Genomic DNA, 17,631 nt, shown 5'->3' on the forward strand with positions numbered 1-17,631 from the left:
ACAATGATCCTGCATTGTGAGTCTTAATATTTAAGGTTTTTTAAGCAGCCCACACTTTTGAAATCTAGCGCGTGGCCAAAGCCGATCTCCAATTAAATATTCAAAACATATTCCCACCATAAATGTCTCATAAATACACGATTTTTCCTTTTTTATTAGTTTGTTTTTTGACAAAAAGGGCACGTAGCTTGGGCGAATGCAAATTTTGACGTAAATCAAACATAAACTCGTACCAGACAAGAAACAATTGTGCTACCAGGGTATGCCTGTGTTTAACAAGTGTGGTTTCTGTTCTGAAAAGAAATGGATGGAAAGTAAAATGTTCATATCATTTAAATATAAATTGAAATTGATATTTCCAATTCTCAGAAAATTGTGATAGTGAAACTACCCCAAAAATTAAAACAAAAAATGCAATTAATAAATTGCCATGCGTTTCCTGATTATACTCTTTCAAAATCAGCTGGCTCACCTGCTAAAGTGGCGGCACCGGAAGCAGCAGGCAAACGTCAACAGTTGAAGTTCAACCTACGCCCATTACCAGGGCGTGTCTCCATAACCAACATTAAAAATCAAATACTCGGCAAAAACCTCTTCTTCATGCTTTGCGGCTAATTAAACATTTTCTGTGTTTTTTTATACCCTTTTTGGGGTATTGTGATTTCATACTGCCGACTTTGCAAATCAACTAATAACTGCGGTTTCTGTAGAAACAATTTAATAAAGTTTTTCCGAGAACAGCTAATAACTATACTTTTGTTTGCAAAAAATGTTATGAATTTTAAAACAATATCACAAATAGGTGGTATTACAGAATAAATTTAAGATTATGCGATTTTAAAATATAAAAGTTATACAAATATCTTTGTTGAACTATATTATTATAGTACGAAATAAAATTCAAATAAAATATAAAAGTGTATGTAAAAATTCAATTCTTTACAAGTTAGCCTCTTGTTTTAGGTTGTTTTTTTCGTTTTTGTGTTTAGCAATTAGTCAAGCATGCACTGTCTAGTCGAATTCAGGAAGATTGTCAAAACACGTACAACAATTTGTTTGAGGAAGCACCCAGGTGAGCACACAAAAATATTAGCTTACCTTTTTTTGTGGGAATTTTTTTTTTGTTGGTGTTATTATGTATATTTTTCATTTTGTATGTATTTAAAATATGTCTGCGTATGGCACGTGGTGGACCCAATGATGGAGTGATATAAAAACTGACACGCCCATTTGCTGCCCATTAGTTGATGCATTAATGTGTAAAGTTTTGACTTTTTTGTCGTTTGCTCTTTGGCAAGTCATTGGCTTTTGAACTTTGATTCGAATATTAGGGTTATTTTGTATAATAAAAATATAATCAAACTTTAAGCAGAACACATGTTTTTGGATGGTTGTTTACAGCTATTTTGTAAAATTCCTTACCTTTTTCAACAACTACACCTTACTATAGCAATCCATAAATCAAGACATTAAGGGCCGAAAATAAGGCACTGAAGCTGTTACAAGCAACCACAAAAAATAGGGATCGAAATAACAATTTGTAGGTCCCTCGAAGACAGACCACGACTCGTGCCATAACTTTCAAATGCGATTTGTTCAAAAATTTGTAGCGCAAAGAGTTCGAGGAAGAGAACGGCGTGACAACAGTTGGCCATGCTAGCTACCAGCCAAGGAGTGCAACTAATTCGCGAGTCCGAATAAGTCCAAATCCAATTGCAATTGCAATAGCAATTGCATTGCGAATGCGGCAGCCAGAGACACGTTTTTGAACCGTCCGACCCCGAAAGGGTCAAGTGGCGCGTGTAGCGAAAGCCATGGCTAAAACCGCTGCCAGCAGCAGTAGCTAAAATAATATGGCTTATATGGCTAATATGGCCGCCCACTGAAGGGTTTCCGAACCGAGCACCAGCATTCGATCTTCATGCCCCAGTGCGTGGCGAGACCTTACTTGCGTCTGAACTTGACATGCATATGCGAATAGATATACGTATATATATATATACAGCCCCTCGATCTCCGATTCCCATCAAGTGCGTGTTGCCTGAGTGCTGTAGGTAGGGTAGTAATCAGTCTAGACTGCATTGGGCTCGTCCCACGTTCAGCATTGAGATACGCGCATATCGAAAGTGCAGTGTTCTAATTAATGGCTCAATTTGATCGCCCAACGCACACCAATGACACCTTAAGGCTGAGAACAATAAATGTTTAATTAGCCAGAGCCACAGGCAGCGTATAAATATTAAAATGAGGCCCAATTTCAGTGCAAGACCCATAAAGTCTGGTTCAATGGCATACTGAATACGTATTCTTACGTTACGTTACGTTCAAAATGCCGGTTGACTGGCAGCCAAAAGCCGGCTAAAAAAGAGAGTTGGTAAGAGAGCGTTCAACAGGGTTGTCGAAGTCTGCAAAGGTCTAAAAACAAAACATTGTTGGCAGATAGAAAAATATATTTCAATTTAATAAACAATTTTATGAAATAATTATTTTGCAATTAGCTGACCATTTCAGGGTTATCTTTTCATTTAAGAAAATAGGTGCAGTGGAGGATATGACTTCATTTGTTGGCGTTTAGCTTACAATTGTTGTTAACTTTTATTGTGCCAGCTCCTTTTTGAGCAAGAACCGATAAATCAACATTTACAACAATGAGTTGAGCACAGAGTGTAGGTATGTTTATTGTGAGCCACTACCTTATCCCCCGCGCTGAAAAAGTGTAACTAAGCCAAAGAGCGGCTTCAGCTAGGCTCTCTTCCGGCCACTGAAGTCTCTTTCTGGCCAAGAGCCGCTCCCAACGGGGCTGACATCATCGAGAGACCCAGTCTCCGGACTTGGCCAAGTCGACAAAACTACAGCAACTACAGCCAGGTGTCGGACGGAAGGCTTATTTAATGCGCGGTGCGAGCGCGAAACTCTTTTAGTACAGCGTTGGCGTGCGAGACAGACGGTTCGGTTTCTGGGCAGCAGCAGTCGCAGTCGACTTTAAAACGAGTTCGTTATAATCGCTATAGAGCAAATATTGTGTGTAGACACACACACACACACACGGTGCCGAAAATAAAAGTATACAAATAATCCAGAAACCAAAACACGAGTAAACATTAAACAGTGGTGCTTGGGCATTTTGGTGTTTTGTGACTTCAAGTGAAGCCAAGCGTTGAGTGTGAAATGCAAAACTGGCGAACTCAAGACTCAAGTCCGTCTCGAAGACTGAGCAGCCCGAGGAGAGTCCCGAAAACAATTGTCTAGAAAGTGAAACACCAGAGAGACAAAAGGAAAAGTCCGGGAAAGGGAAAGGTTGTGGCTTCTCGGGTTAGATGCTCCGTCAGGTGCAACGCTTAGAAGCCGCTGGCCACTAAACACCACCCCCCCGAAGCCCCAAAAAAAACAGCTGTTGCACTCAGAGACAATCGCCCACTGATCATTGAGACTTTGGCCATAAACATTTTCAATAATTTTTGTCCAATGCCTAGCTGACTACGCGTTTTTCGTATTCATCGAGAGCTGACAAAAAATATTGAAAATTAAAGAAAAATAAAAAGATACAAAACTCCCCTATACCACGCGTTTTTTTGTTTGTTTAATTCGAATTGCCATTGATTCATTGAGCCCCTTGTCTGTGTGCCTGTATCTGTGTGCGTGCGTGTGTGTGCTGGTGAATACAATCAACGGAGCACGGCGAAAAAAAGGAAAAAAAAGCGGCCAAGCGACATTGATGCCAATCGCCAATGCAGTTGTTGTTGTTGCTGCCTTCGTCCGCTTTTTGCATCGGACCAGAATATAATGAAATAAAGCCAAATAAAATATAAGCTAAAACGCCTTCAGTGGACTTCGGGCTGGAAAGAGATATCAGCGCAGACAGGTACGTGCAATTCGTCTCATTTTGATTTATTTCAACTGAACTCTGGCCATAAATTGTGGTGTGTATATTTTTGCTAGATTAAATAGGCATTGAAACTCACATGAAAATTGTCAGAAACTTGGTGAGAGGCGTTAGGACCTAAGACAAATTGCTGACCAAAAATCGATCAACTAATGAGGTAATAACTATACTCGATGATGCAATAAGTCAGTGAGAAAATTGTTCAGAATTTAGATATGAAGTATAAACATGACTTATCAATAATAATAATTAATAAAAGCTAATAAGGCAAAATTGATTGGTTTTCATTAATATCATTAAAACATTAAACATATGTAGACAGAAAACAAGTACTATTATTGGTAAGACATGGAACATAACTTCCACGTTGAGGTCATTGACTATAGCATTTTCTTTTCACTTGCTGCTAATTTATTTTCCATTCAAATCTAACAAAAATTGCGAATAAAAGAAATACATTCTCTTTTACGCCAAGAAACCATTCCCATAATTATAATTATGATTTCCGAAGCCATTTCGCCCTGCTCCATTTTAAGGCAGCCAACAATGGAAGAGAATATTCTTATGCTTTCCTTTGTCTGATTTATAAATTTATTTTTCTCAGTTAATTATTTGGTTTGCACACATTTCGTCTGATATGATATTTTGTGTACCCCAAAGTTGGCCAATTTATCTTATTACCACCTCCACCCAACTCATCAGGGCTCATTAGGGATCCCAATCAACTATGCATATATCATATATCATGAATCATTAGTATATTTTCGAACAATTGAGGTTCAATGATTCTAGAGCTGGGCATGAGTTCACAGATTGCCCATTAGTCATCAGAATGTCCAGACTCCGGCACTCACGCCATTTGAGGATAGTAGCAGGCTTTGTTTCTTTGCTTTTATTTTAAATATTTACTGCGGACTCTTTTTATGTAGACCGAAACTTAAGCATATTTATGTCTATATCCAGTGATTTCGCGGACGACAAATGTCGCATTGGGATTTTGTGGCATGCATTAGTGCAAATTACCATTTGGGCTCAAAAGGTGTTGGCCCCAATTGTCACCTCCGAAAGATATTGAAACGCAAAACTGGGCGCGGAACTCCGAGCTTATGGCATATTGCATTACCTCGTCAAAAAGCGCGATAATACTTGATTTCTTTACCTCCGCACGGGGACTTGTATATGTATTTTTATGGGCACGCGCCTTCGGGTCGTTTTATCGGTCGTGCTGAATGTCAGAGTTAGAACTTGAGTTGACATTAAGACCATTTCAACACCACAGCGAGAGACTTTTTAATTAAGCTAAAGTTACCAATGGGTTATAGTTAAGTATAAAATGGGAAGCAGTAATGTTTCCTTGCTGAAAGGATTTCAAATTAGTCGAGCCTCTCACGTTTATTGCCTCATTTTGTATGCCAAAATTGCAGCTGGCACTTTACTTTACACACCCTTTATAACCAGAAAAGGTTTAATGGTGACTAGCAGCCAAAAATTCAAATTTCTCAATGATATTCATGACAATTTTAAATGTGCATCGAAATTGATTTCTGTTGTTAAATTTTTTTTCCAAAGAAATACAAATAAAACGCACAAAACAAAACGTTTCAAATTATTAGCTTTGGGTCTTATGGCTGGGGAATAAATAAAATTCTTTATAAATCATTTTCTAGCAAATGTTTCCAATGAACTTTGCCAGACAGTTTGCAATTTGTTTGCTTTTCGCAACCAAATATTTATCTTTTCGGGTTTGAGGAGGATGTGCAAATTTGATTCATGGAAAATTTGGATTTAAAATCGGCTCAAGGTCTTATTCAGGCTATGGAGGAGCTCAGAAGGCTTGGCTTTCTGGACAACAAATATAAAGTTTGGCCCATTGGCTTATAAAGCCTGCGTTCTCAGACTTTTTTTTTCAGTCGCCAGCCTTAATTAAACCATAAACACCTCAAAACATGCTACCATATTTAACACACAAGAGAACCCCACACAGTGTGGTGGTGACCCACCCATCACAACTGGCAAACGACCCACACGACAACGTTTTCTTGTTTCATTTTTCATTTTTCACCCAAGACAATGCCAAATCATTGAGCAGCCAAAAAACTGCAGCAAACAAACACCTCCGCGAAACAGACAGCGACCACGATCCACTGAGCAGTGGATTGGAGGCCCAACCTATAGACATGTTTAATCAATTTAAATTACCTTCAATTAGGCGCTTTGTTCGTGGTTCCGCGGACATTGCGAAAAGTCTTCGGCTCGGCATCTGCATAAATGAAATTCAAATGAGGAAAATGCCACTAACTAATTTGTTTAGATTCCCCGACTCTCAAATGAATGCATGCATATCAGACTTTGAGTTAGCCAATGCTGGCAATTAAACATTTAATAGCTTCATTCGATATGCATAATGGACAGAGTTTGGAGGGGGGGCGGTGGACTGTAGTGGGTGTCGGCTCTGTTTTGGGTTCATAAAAATGCAAATGCTTCCTTGAGTCATAAGGTAATTTGCTAAAGAATAGAGTGTGAACAGATCGGGAAGGGGCTGAGGAAATTGTGAATAGATTTTATTGTGACTCTGAGTGAGTTTTTGATGTCTTTTTAAGCTGACCATAAAATAGAACAATGCAATAAATAGTACTTGATTTGATTTCATTCAATTATGACCTATAACAATGAAATAAAGTGTATTTATATCACTTAGGAAATATTTTAAGCCACTGTAATACAAACGTAAACGATAATTTTTTTTATTTTTTGAGTTATTTGCCAGCAGTAAAGTTTATATTAACTTAAGCTTGACTAAATCGTAAGTAGATTAAATGATGCCAATAACCTAAAAGCTGCAAAACTCCTAAAAAGTTCATGGCGTGGACATAGGCTTTACCAGTCAGTTCAATACGAAAGACTTAGGACACAAACTTGGCCAAAATTGGCTTGCTGCGAAAGCATACAATTAATCTCTTTATCCAAACTCAGCGAGCGCGCTCTAAGTGAAAGTTTTCCATGGCCAATCGTCTAAATATCAAAGTGTCGTCGCTCGTAAAGTGCCACCTCAATCCTGCTGGTACCATTTAAATGAGCCATCAAATCGGCACCCCAACCGAGTCGCGTCTCCCGACTTGTGTCATTGAACCAACAAATCAAAGCCGCTTACCAAAAGTCACACAAAAACTCTTAGTTTGCAGTCGTCAACGCTTAGGATTGATGACAAGACAAGCAATGCCAAATGACAATTATTTACGCGGCAAAGTGTCATAAAATAGAGGAATGAAAAAGGCTGAAAAAACCTACTACTAAAACCAGAAACCAGAGCCAAATGACAGCGTACAAAAAGCCAAAATGTGTTTATTGACGTCATTCCATGGAGCCAACAAGCCGACAGGCACAAAAAACTCTTAATGTGGAGAAAATCCAGGCTCCGTCCGGGTTTTTCAATTTTTTTTTTTGCGGGAGGACCCGAGGGAGTGGACCGAAGCCAACCAGTGCCACCCGCTGAGCCGTAGCCAAAGCCAAAGCCAAAACCGAAAACTGCCTGCGAATTGTAATAATTGCAAACAATTACAGAGACACTAAAGCGAGGTGGAAAAAATGAGAGTAGTGGTGGCATTTATGAAAAAGACTTTTTGATACCCCTCAAAAGGTCTACAAAACATATGCAACTCATACAAAATACTTGATTCCAAAACTAAGTACCATCATAAATTTCACTACTTATACAAAAAATAAAGCAATTATATACAACCAATCTATAGAAAACATAACAAAAAGTAGCTAAATGAGCTAATTGGATCTTAAAATCTATTAATAATTCTATTTTCGATTTTTACGATCATTTAAGTATGAACAAACATTTTTATTCCAATTCAACTGAAAGTGCCTCATAATTTCTCATACCCCTTGCTGAAAATAACTCATTGGATAGCATTTCGCGGACATCAAACTCTGGCCATTGTCTTGTCTGAGATTTTGCCAGAGCTTGTGGAGCATATTTGCCTGATCAGGGGTTAACTTCTTGTGGCTTTCATATGGGTGCAGAGAGACCATATTAAATCCCATTAGTTGAGGGTTCAGTTCGGTTCAGTCCTGACTCGGCTCCTGTCTCATGCTTAGTTTTTTGTTTTTTGTTTATTTTTTTTTTATTTTTACTGGCTTGCATAAATTATGTTCACGATATTCTCTTGTTCACGGGGACGTCACCTCTGGGCACTCGTCTTTCGTTTTTTCTTCAGTTTTCGGGGGATTTTGGGTACGGGCTTAATGTGGAGCTGCCAATTACGAGCATGAAGGTCTTTGACTGCGCAATCTTAGCAGCACCAACCAACGACTACATAGACAGCTAGAAAATTTGTAACATTATTTTTGTTGTCTTAGCTCATTTCGGGTTTGTTTTTGCAGCTTATGACTTGTTTTTCATGGTTTTAATTTGTTCGTCGTTGCTTATCCCATGAAGTCAAGCAATTATATTATTTATTATTGCTTATTTTTTCTTCTCAAACGTTTTTTCCTAATATTTTGTGAATGTTTTTCACGCTCTTGAGTTGATTGGCTTGCAAAACGCTTAAGATATGGCAATGAAAATTGTTGTACAATGTCTAGGAGATAATCGAGATTTTGCATGCTGGTCTAATGAAAATGCTTTCCATTTCATAGAGATATATTTTTTTCCAACCATTTTCATTAATTTTTCAGGCATTTCCCACTTGCACTTTCTGTCATCGAGACAAGAAAACTGACGGCCGACAGAAACAATTTTTTTCAATTAACTCCGATCGCCATTCGCAATTAACTTTTACACGATTTCTAAATGGAAGCTTTGACAGTCGATCGGAGTTTTTCCGTTAACCCACATACCTTGGATCAGCAATTGTTTGTTCAGTTAATTTGTTTTACCATTTATAATTTAATGTTTTAATTAGCTTAAAGCTTTACCAATTAATCAGCTAGAATATTTTTAATGGTCTCTGTACTTTTAAATTTATATTCCCATTTTTTACCCACAGAGAACGTTAGTTCATAATTGCAAAACTTCTGGGCTTAATTGCCAAACAGCAAATTAAAAACTAACTGACGAATTGCATTTAGCACGCGTAGCTAAAAAAAAATAATAAAAACGTATTTTCAGCATTTGACAATAACAAAATTAATTAATACTATGTGGGAATTCAAGTCTTAGCTATTTTTATTATGCAAAATTTAAACAAAAATCTTAAAAAGTTTTTAATTAAATTATTATTCGTCAACTTTATTCAATAAAAAAATTGTTCATTCTCAAAGAAATGAAAAATGAAAAAGTTCAGACCGAAAACAAATATACAATATATTTTTTTTTATAATGGACTAACAACATGACCTTAGGTAAAATCTAAGCTAAATTTCTAAGCTTCCAAATATGTTGTAACGATAAAAGCGTTTTTCGTCGCGTCTTTTTAAGCGTTTTTTGATAGCTCAATTTCCTCTGTTTATATTTTGGTCGTTAGAAAAGTTCAAGTTGAAATTTAATAACGCGGGCTAATTGGTTGAAATTATATAACAGTGTTTATATGGGGCGATATGCAAATTTTTGTCGGCGCACACACGTGAAGGTCGTCGCTGCCCTAGAATTAAAGACAGAAATGGCTTTTGTACGACTCATAACTATTGAGGTGCGATAACTGGGCGAGGAAACAAGCAATTTCGTGATATTTTTTCGGGCTTTTTTCTGGGCCCTGACCCTGAAAATTAATTGACTTCGTACAGCAGGGGAATACTCAATAACTCTCTATCTGTATACACTATTGACGGCTTGCTTAGTCAGGCTTTAATGAGTCCAATGGCCCAGCAGGTTCAGTTATCTGTGGGGGGATTGGCTGACATTCATATGGCTGCATGGGCTGCAAATTTCGGTTATTCAATACAAAACGCGGAACCAAGATATAATTTTCCTATATCTTGCGGTTGCGCCCGACACTCACAGACATTCAGACATAATTTCCTTAAACTTTTTCAACTTCATTCTGTGTTTTGGCGGCTTTCACTTTTCCGTTTCGCTGCTCACTTTTCCTTAACAACTCACTTTTGTATCGATTATTGATTATTGCTCCCATTTTGGTCCATATGTTTTTCTTCTTTTTGCTCCTGCTAAAATGAAAAGTTTTCGTTTCGCCATTTGTCATAATTAAATTTTGCGCTTTATGATTTAATTGTTGCAAGAAATGGCAACAACTGACAATAACCGGACGCACAAAGTGAACATTTTGAAAGTCATTAGGTCTGTGGATGGATTGAAATCTGTTGTGCTAGCGCTCTACTTTGACTTTAGAGGTGATGCGGTGTGATTGAGTGTAGGTGATAAATCGACCGAAGCGAAAGTTACAATAAAAGACCATGTGTTTCGTTTGAAAATTGAATTTGAAATGTATGGATTTTGGGAATAGATTTCTGAGAACTAATTTGTGAGAGATGGGCTTGGGCAAGATCAATTAAGGATTTTGTTTTTTTTTACAAAATGTGTTTATTATGACCAGGCTATAAGAAAGTTGGTAGGTATTTAAATGTATCTGAGGTTTAGGAAATTTATTTCTTACATTTTGGGTTTCTACAAAAAATTTGAACTTGTTGTGATACATCTCTTTTGATATTTAGAAATAAATGTTCTCAATAAGGGTATTCAGACTTCGAAGTTTGGCGATTCTAGACTCGCAAACGATTTGTTTATCGAGTGCAAAAGGAAATCTTCTCCAATTTTGTAATTTCCCCTTAATCATTGCTGAACAACATAATTTAGCAAATATCCAAGTCATCCTCTTGCATGATTTGCATTCGGGCTTATTGCTCTTGCACAAACCACCTCATTATGTTCAGTTCGAAAGCTATATTTTGCATTACATCGAGCCAGCAGAGGGCGGCGTGTTAATCAGCAATTTAGAATATTTTCTGCACTCGCAGTTTGTTTTTCCTGTTTGGGGCCAAAGAGCCCAGCACAAAAGATGTCGAGTGGTGGAGGGCCTATTTCGTTTCCTGTTTCTTGGACACTTTGTGGCTATTATTGTAGTTGTTGGCACAGCTGTTGCATTTATCATGTAACTCACACAAAAGCAGACATCTGAGGGGAGGGCAGCGGATCGAAGGTGGTAAGAGCCCTTAGAGGCCCGGCCAAACAAGCTGCTGCATTGATTTCCTTTCTGCTATCTTGACAGCATTTACTTTGGGGTCTGCAGGGGGCCCAAAGGGGGTGGTTGGGGCAACACTTCGACAGAGACAAACGAAATAAATGCGCGATCGGGCGATAAACTATTTTTAAAGACAGCCACAAAAGGAACTAACAACGCAGCAGCCGCCAAGGCAATAACAACAGGAAAGAAGTAAGCCTCGGAATGATTCAGATGGGGGTTAGGGTAAGCTGATTCCCAGAAATATTTTTCAAAGGGTATATAGGGCAGCTGAAATGTTGGCCTCATATAAAAAGATGTTATGTACTAAACTCAATGAATATCCAAATATGTAGTTTCAAAATAATTCTTATCTTGATGTTTCAAGTTTAATGACTTTCTTTTTAATGTCATAAAATTCTTACGGATGTTTCACGTCTAACAATAGTACCAGATATTGTAACTATCATTAAATTACCTTTTCTTTAACTATTATTATTGTGTACTTTACTTAAAATTAAAAACAATAGGTTCTTAAAAACTTTTACTTTATTTATCAAAAAAAAAATTAGCTTTAAGACATTTTATTTTAAAACAACATAATTTTAATTTTTAATTTTTTGAATGTATGGGATAAAGTTATAACATAGTGCTTTCTATCACTAAGGTTAAAGATCTTAATATGAAGGCGTAAAATTGTTATATACATTTTACTAAAGTCCAGAATAGTTTTTATCAAAAATGTTCTATGAAGAGGTTTATTCTGTATAGGTAATCAATATACCCCGTGATTAACTGACCTAGCAGGGCAATCGAGAGACACCTTGAAATGATTTCTCACACAGCGAGACAGAGATGGCCAGAGCCGGGGAGTTTGGGCCCTAACAAGCTGCAGCACTTAGGATGCTCTGGCCAGACCCCTTCCTTCGAATCTTCTGCTGATTCTGGGGGAGGAGGGTCCCAATGGCTGTTTGTTTAAGGCCTTGGTTAGCTTTAAAAGGAGCTGCAGCTTATTTCCTGCTGCTGATGCTATTGCCATTCTGCACAGACAGTTCTAAGCAGCAGCAGCAGCAGCAGGCGAGGTGGATGGGCATCCTTTTGTCTTTTGGGCAAAAGGCATCAGAGCTTGTTAGCTGGCCAGTCCAGCTGCTGTCTGTTTTCTGCCATTTCAAGTTTGTCGCTTGTACGGACCACGTACTTGCAGTATTGACCATTTTTAGCCATTTAAGTACACTTTGGTCATTGTTAAGTACTTTTGCGTGTCAGGGGCGCATTCGACTCCGGTGCGCTGTTTCGGTTCTTCGGCTGCCTTTGGGGGCACATGTTTTACCTGGTTATTTATGGGAAAAGTGTCAGCGCTAATCAAACGGCTGAATCACAATCTATTTGGTATGTGCCTAGCATTGTTGTGTGAGCTCGTAATGTATTGGTCCCTAAAGGTCGAAGAACTAGAATTTCTATAAAAACAAAGATTCTACCATTCTTTATGCATTTTTTTGGTCCATCCGCCGAAGGCGATTTAAATCTTTAGAGCAAAGACGTGCAGTGTTAATGTCAGTTTGTTTTTTTGGCCAAGTTCCAACTTCCAGTTCCTGGATATGGTTTTGCGCACAGCCAGTCACTGCGAACTCCCATAAACTGCAGTTTTATGACCAACGTGTGGCGAGCCATGCGGAATAATCCAAATGACGCAATATGGCGACATATTCAACAGAAACTTTTCGTTTGATCTTTGTGCTGAGACACGTGTGGCCCGAAAAAATTTGTCATCGCCCACGCAACGGGATTACGATAGAACTCTAGGAAATCTGATCTTAAACTCTCGTTCATTGACTGACATTCATCAGAGTCCCATTTGCGTCTCAGTTCCACCTAACCTAACCTTACTCAATTAAAAGATCAAGTCGACTGATGGCAAAGCCTAGACAAACAAGTTCTACGGGTCAACGTTTCATGACTTAACGGCAAAATCGCAAAAATAGAGAAGATAAAGTCCGAAGCCGTGTGACGGACAATCAATATGGAAATTGGCCAAAAGGAAAGAAGAAAGAACGTAATCGGAGCTAGAAATTAAAACGCCTTAGTGATCAAACACGATCAGCGAAACATGGAAAGACGTGAAATAATTATATTACCCAATGGTTAAAGTCCAAACAAAATTTATTACTTAAATTATCTTACACTTCAACGTTCCAATCTAATGACAATTTGATTTCCAGCCATTAATTTAAGAATTTAAAACATAAATTCACGTCATTTTTAAAAATGCAATTGTTGATTCTGTGAAGTCAAGAACGGTTTCTTTGAAGCTGTTAAGCCTGTAAAGTTAAATATGAACAAAGTATTTCTTCAAAAAACCTCTTACTCGCCATTCAAGCAACGTAAAAATGAAGCTGTCATCGATTATCTGAATTATTTCCGCGTGCAACTGTGAAACAACGAAACCGAAAAGCAAAATAAATAAATAATGAAAATTTAAATTTTTTTTGACCAAGACAAAGAATGAACAAAGAGCGAAGCGAAATTCCCTCAAAAGCGTTTCAGCTGTCAAAAGCCTGTCAGACTGACGGATTGCTCGACCGTTTTGTCTTTTATTTGGTCCCGTCTGTTTTCTTTTCGGTTTTTCTCTTTAATTAAGTGCAACAACGCCGCAAAGTTGCCCTTTGCGCTCGTTATTTCGGTTTGGCCAGACAAACAAAACGCAAATTACGCAAAAAAGATACGAAAAAAATACGAAATTAACCGTTAAGTTGTGTAATTTCACCCAAAATGCTAACGGCAATTCATACATTTTGTATTTCAACAAGTCATTCCGTTTTATTAGCAGGGATTTTTCATCCAGTTCTTGGGTGAGTAAGTGAAAAAACAAAAGACTTAGGCGACGAACTTGGTGAAATGGGCGCAGGAAAGAACGATATAACTGTGACTCAATGGGAACGCACCGATGGGCCAAAGGGGGAAATTTCATGACAAAACGAAAAGACTATAAAATCAGATTTTATTTGTCTCTGTCGTTGGATGATTTCCAGTTTCCAGTTTTAATTAGCATACTGATGCGAGCAGCCATGAGACGGCAGCCAACTTTTGCCCCCAGTTCTGTCTGACGCCCCCACACTGGCCGATCAGCAGAGTAAAAAGGCAAAAATTAACTTTAATTTCCAGCCAAGCGACCGTTCGACCGCTCGACCGAGTGAGTGACCATCAGACACTCTTGGGAAACTGGTTTCCTCTGGCCAACAGATGAGACTTCGAATGCGTTTCCAACTGACACCGAGTGTTCAGAAGGGGGCGAGGATGGATATGGGGATGGCGATGCGATGCGATGCTGACTCTGTGGTGAAGATCTAAAGCTAAACATGGTATTATAAAGTGGAACGCCTTCAAAGTCAAGTTCAATGACGTACTCATGCCATCAAGTACTGAAAATACTCGCGGCAAGTATCAGGAAAGGTCCGGCCGATAAGATAGGTTGTTGTACAACCAACCATTCGTACATGGCAATGACAAAGCAAACAAAACAAGCTAAGCTTAGCTTAGTTTGGCACAAGGAATAACAACAACAACAATAACGGCAGCGACTTGTTAAATAATTTATGTGATAAGGCTGATTGCGAATCGTGTTCAATTTGCATATCTAATAGGCCATAAACAGCTTCTGTTGCATGAAATTAGTCAAACAAAAAGAGGAATACTCGCCGTAGAATAGGGGCACCAAGCACTTTCCCCTTCCATTGTTCACTAGTCTCGAGTTCCCAAAGAACCCTCGAATAATGCGAAGTTAACTTGTATTACTCTCTTTTTTTTCTTCTGTCACGCCTGACAAATCACTCCACTTTTGACTTTCTTCTCGCAAGCCTCAAATAAGTATCAAGTTTATTTTATTTTGCTCTTTACCCTGCATATAATTACGGTCACAAGACAACTGCCATTCTACCACCAAAGTACTTTTCGCTTTTGCTTTCTGTTCGAGCCATAGCACCCATTGTGCCAGTTGTTTGGGAACCACAATTGACAGTAAAGCGACACGAAGAATGTGTCATAAAATGGTGCAAAATAAAGTGAACCGAAATCAGGAGAAATGTCAGAGATTTCTCACAGCAGCAGTGGCAATTGGCATCTGGCAACAGCAGCCAGCTGTTGGGTGAAAGTCGTTTGGTTTTCGGTACTTAACTGTGTAGTGGGTACTTTAGATATACTCGGGCATATAATTTTCTGTAATGACATTGAAAGACACAATTGGTGTCGACGAATTGAAGAATGAAGTTCCTTAGTTGAGACTAAAGAAGTTGAAGTACTGCATTATCTTTACCTAGTTAGGTATTTGCCATTTTCAGAGTTTTTGGAACACAAAAAAATAAACATATTGGCAATAAAACTTTCTCAAATTATATAAAGTGACAAAGAACTTTCCGACTCCATTCTTAATAGTTGTAATACTACGAAACCAGATCAATAGTAATAACGCGTATGTATGAATTTTGATAATGTTCAAAGCATTCCAAATTTTCTTAAAATTAATTTGAAACCAATCTAAAAAGCATATCTCTTGCTGTCAATTAAAATTCTAATATCCGTGGGTGTTCGCCAGCAGGAGTCTTTCGCCTTATTTAATTCCATTTATGTAAATGATAGCCCGATCCATCTTAATATGCGAATAAAATTCGCACACCAGCCATGTCAACTTATCGTGGCATCGCCAACTTCATATGCAAATTTGGCCACTCTTTCATTGTTATTTCTTTCTTTTCGGTATCTATGGCAAAGTTTTGCATGTTTTTCTCCACCTTCTCTTGCCAAAATCAAACCAATTAAAGCCAACAAAAGACTGCGGCGACAAATGCGCGCACACAGCTTGTTCGCGGTGTTCAAGGCTGGAGATTAGCTAGCGACAAGAAATGAGCGACAAGCAGCGCAAATCAATCAGCAAAATAGCGCCAAATTATTATGTAAATTATAATTTCTTACTGCCGGAGCTGCCTTGCCGCCACAAAAGTAAAAGTGTAAAACAATGATGAAATTATGTTTCAGCGGCTGACAAAAAGGAAACCATGAAAAATCCGACCAAAAAAAATATATGTTTACGGCTCATATTTCACTTAAGCGAAAAAGACAAAAAGGTGAGCCGCAAGTCGAGGAGTTTTTGGGCCACCCAGCGGGTTCCCTTGTAGGCGTCACTTGTAATTAACTTTTGGCCCTGCGGCGACCCTTTTCCTTTCCACCGAATCCCCAACCTCTATCCCGCTGTCGTTTTTCTTTCGTTACGCTTCATTTAATATGCAGTTCCTGATTTTCGCCTTTTCTTTTCGCTCTGTCTGTTCGCATTGCCAAACGGCTCATTTATTTTGTCACATTGGAGCTTGAAATGCATGTGGGAGCGCGAAAAAGAAGGGCGGAGGTTGGTTACATACTATACATTTTGTGGCCAGATCTTTCAAGTCCGATAAACCCTGGATGTTGGCTTTATTTATTGGCTTGTTTCACTTTTGGGGGCAAAACCGCTGTGAGGGCGGTTAGTTGTAAATGTTGCCTGACAATTGCAGGCGCTGCGGCATGCAACTCAATTTGTTTCCTTTTCGAAAAGGTATTTATGTGACGAACTATGTTTTAGTTCACCAAGACAGCTTCGTTACCTGTTATTGTTAAAATACAGAGACTTATGTCTCAGACAACGACTGCTCAATGACTCACAAACTGATTTAAATAATAAACAAATCAATTACGAATTAAAAGAATAACAATATACAACTAAAAGTGACAGTTACTTCAACGCCCCAAAAGACCTTTGGTTTTATTAAAATTTTATGGAGCATCACACACTAAGACTCTTCCAAATAATTCCCAGGAAAATTTCTTGTCTTAAAATTACACTTTAAGCACATTTTACTCACTGTCAAATAGAAAGTGTTTTACAAGAAAATTTTTTAATTTTTTATCTACGCGAGATTCAACTATCTATGGTAATAACAATTTCTTCATGACTCAATTCCTCAACGTAAACAAACCGTATTGTTAAAGCAAGCAAATTTGGTTTGTATGTTTTCTGTTGATTTAGTCTATGCTTGCTAATTATAAGATCTAATATTTGTTTACAAATAAAAGCCAAGTGCAAGTGTTAAAGCTAACGGTATCAGACTTACTAACAACCAAAAATTGTATAATTTTCCAGCTTTTTAGAGCATCATAAATATTGAAGACGCGCGTGGCTGAAAACTTTCGCAAAATTAGCTTACAACTTTCCGTTGGCAAAGAGATGTTACACAAGTCGGGTATGAAATTGCATATTACGCATACGCGTCGTATGCATATTACACATACGCACTGGTGGCTGGTGTGTTGTGTTGTGTTGTGTTTGAGGTGCAGGTAGCGGAAAATTGATCGCACGGGCTGCTTGTGGGCGTCAGCAGGAAATCATAAAAATACAATTTTCATTGGACGGAACAAGTATATATCATTATACTAATATCTATGATATGTCTGTACATTTGAGACACGGCCAGAAAAACAACGACCACAATTACCTGTTTCGTGGGTAGAGTGTGAATGGCTTAGAGGCTGGAACCTGTCTCTGCTTTTGGCACTTTGGCGGGCCCAAGTTATAATTATGTAATTGTGTAATACGAGAGA

General features: G+C 38.2%; 1 protein-coding gene across 11 annotated transcripts in view; it reads left to right on the top strand.

Moving 5' to 3' along the window:
- Positions 1-2,863: 2,863 nt before the first annotated feature.
- The window catches only part of LOC128262638 (serine-rich adhesin for platelets), a 43,571-nt gene continuing 28,803 nt past the window's right edge, over positions 2,864-17,631 (top strand). For 4 of the 11 annotated variants that reach the window (XM_052997012.1, XM_052997016.1, XM_052997014.1 and 1 more), the window contains exon 1: positions 2,906-3,063. The gene's annotated coding sequence lies outside the window, so the exon portion shown is untranslated. Of the gene's footprint in view, positions 3,064-3,609; positions 3,863-17,631 lie in introns of all 11 variants that reach the window. The other 7 variants (XM_052997006.1, XM_052997013.1, XM_052997015.1 and 4 more) reach the window with 5 other exon arrangements.

This window comes from Drosophila gunungcola, unplaced genomic scaffold (genome assembly GCF_025200985.1).
Source record: "Drosophila gunungcola strain Sukarami unplaced genomic scaffold, Dgunungcola_SK_2 000001F, whole genome shotgun sequence".
NCBI classification, from domain to species: Eukaryota; Metazoa; Arthropoda; class Insecta; order Diptera; family Drosophilidae; genus Drosophila; species Drosophila gunungcola.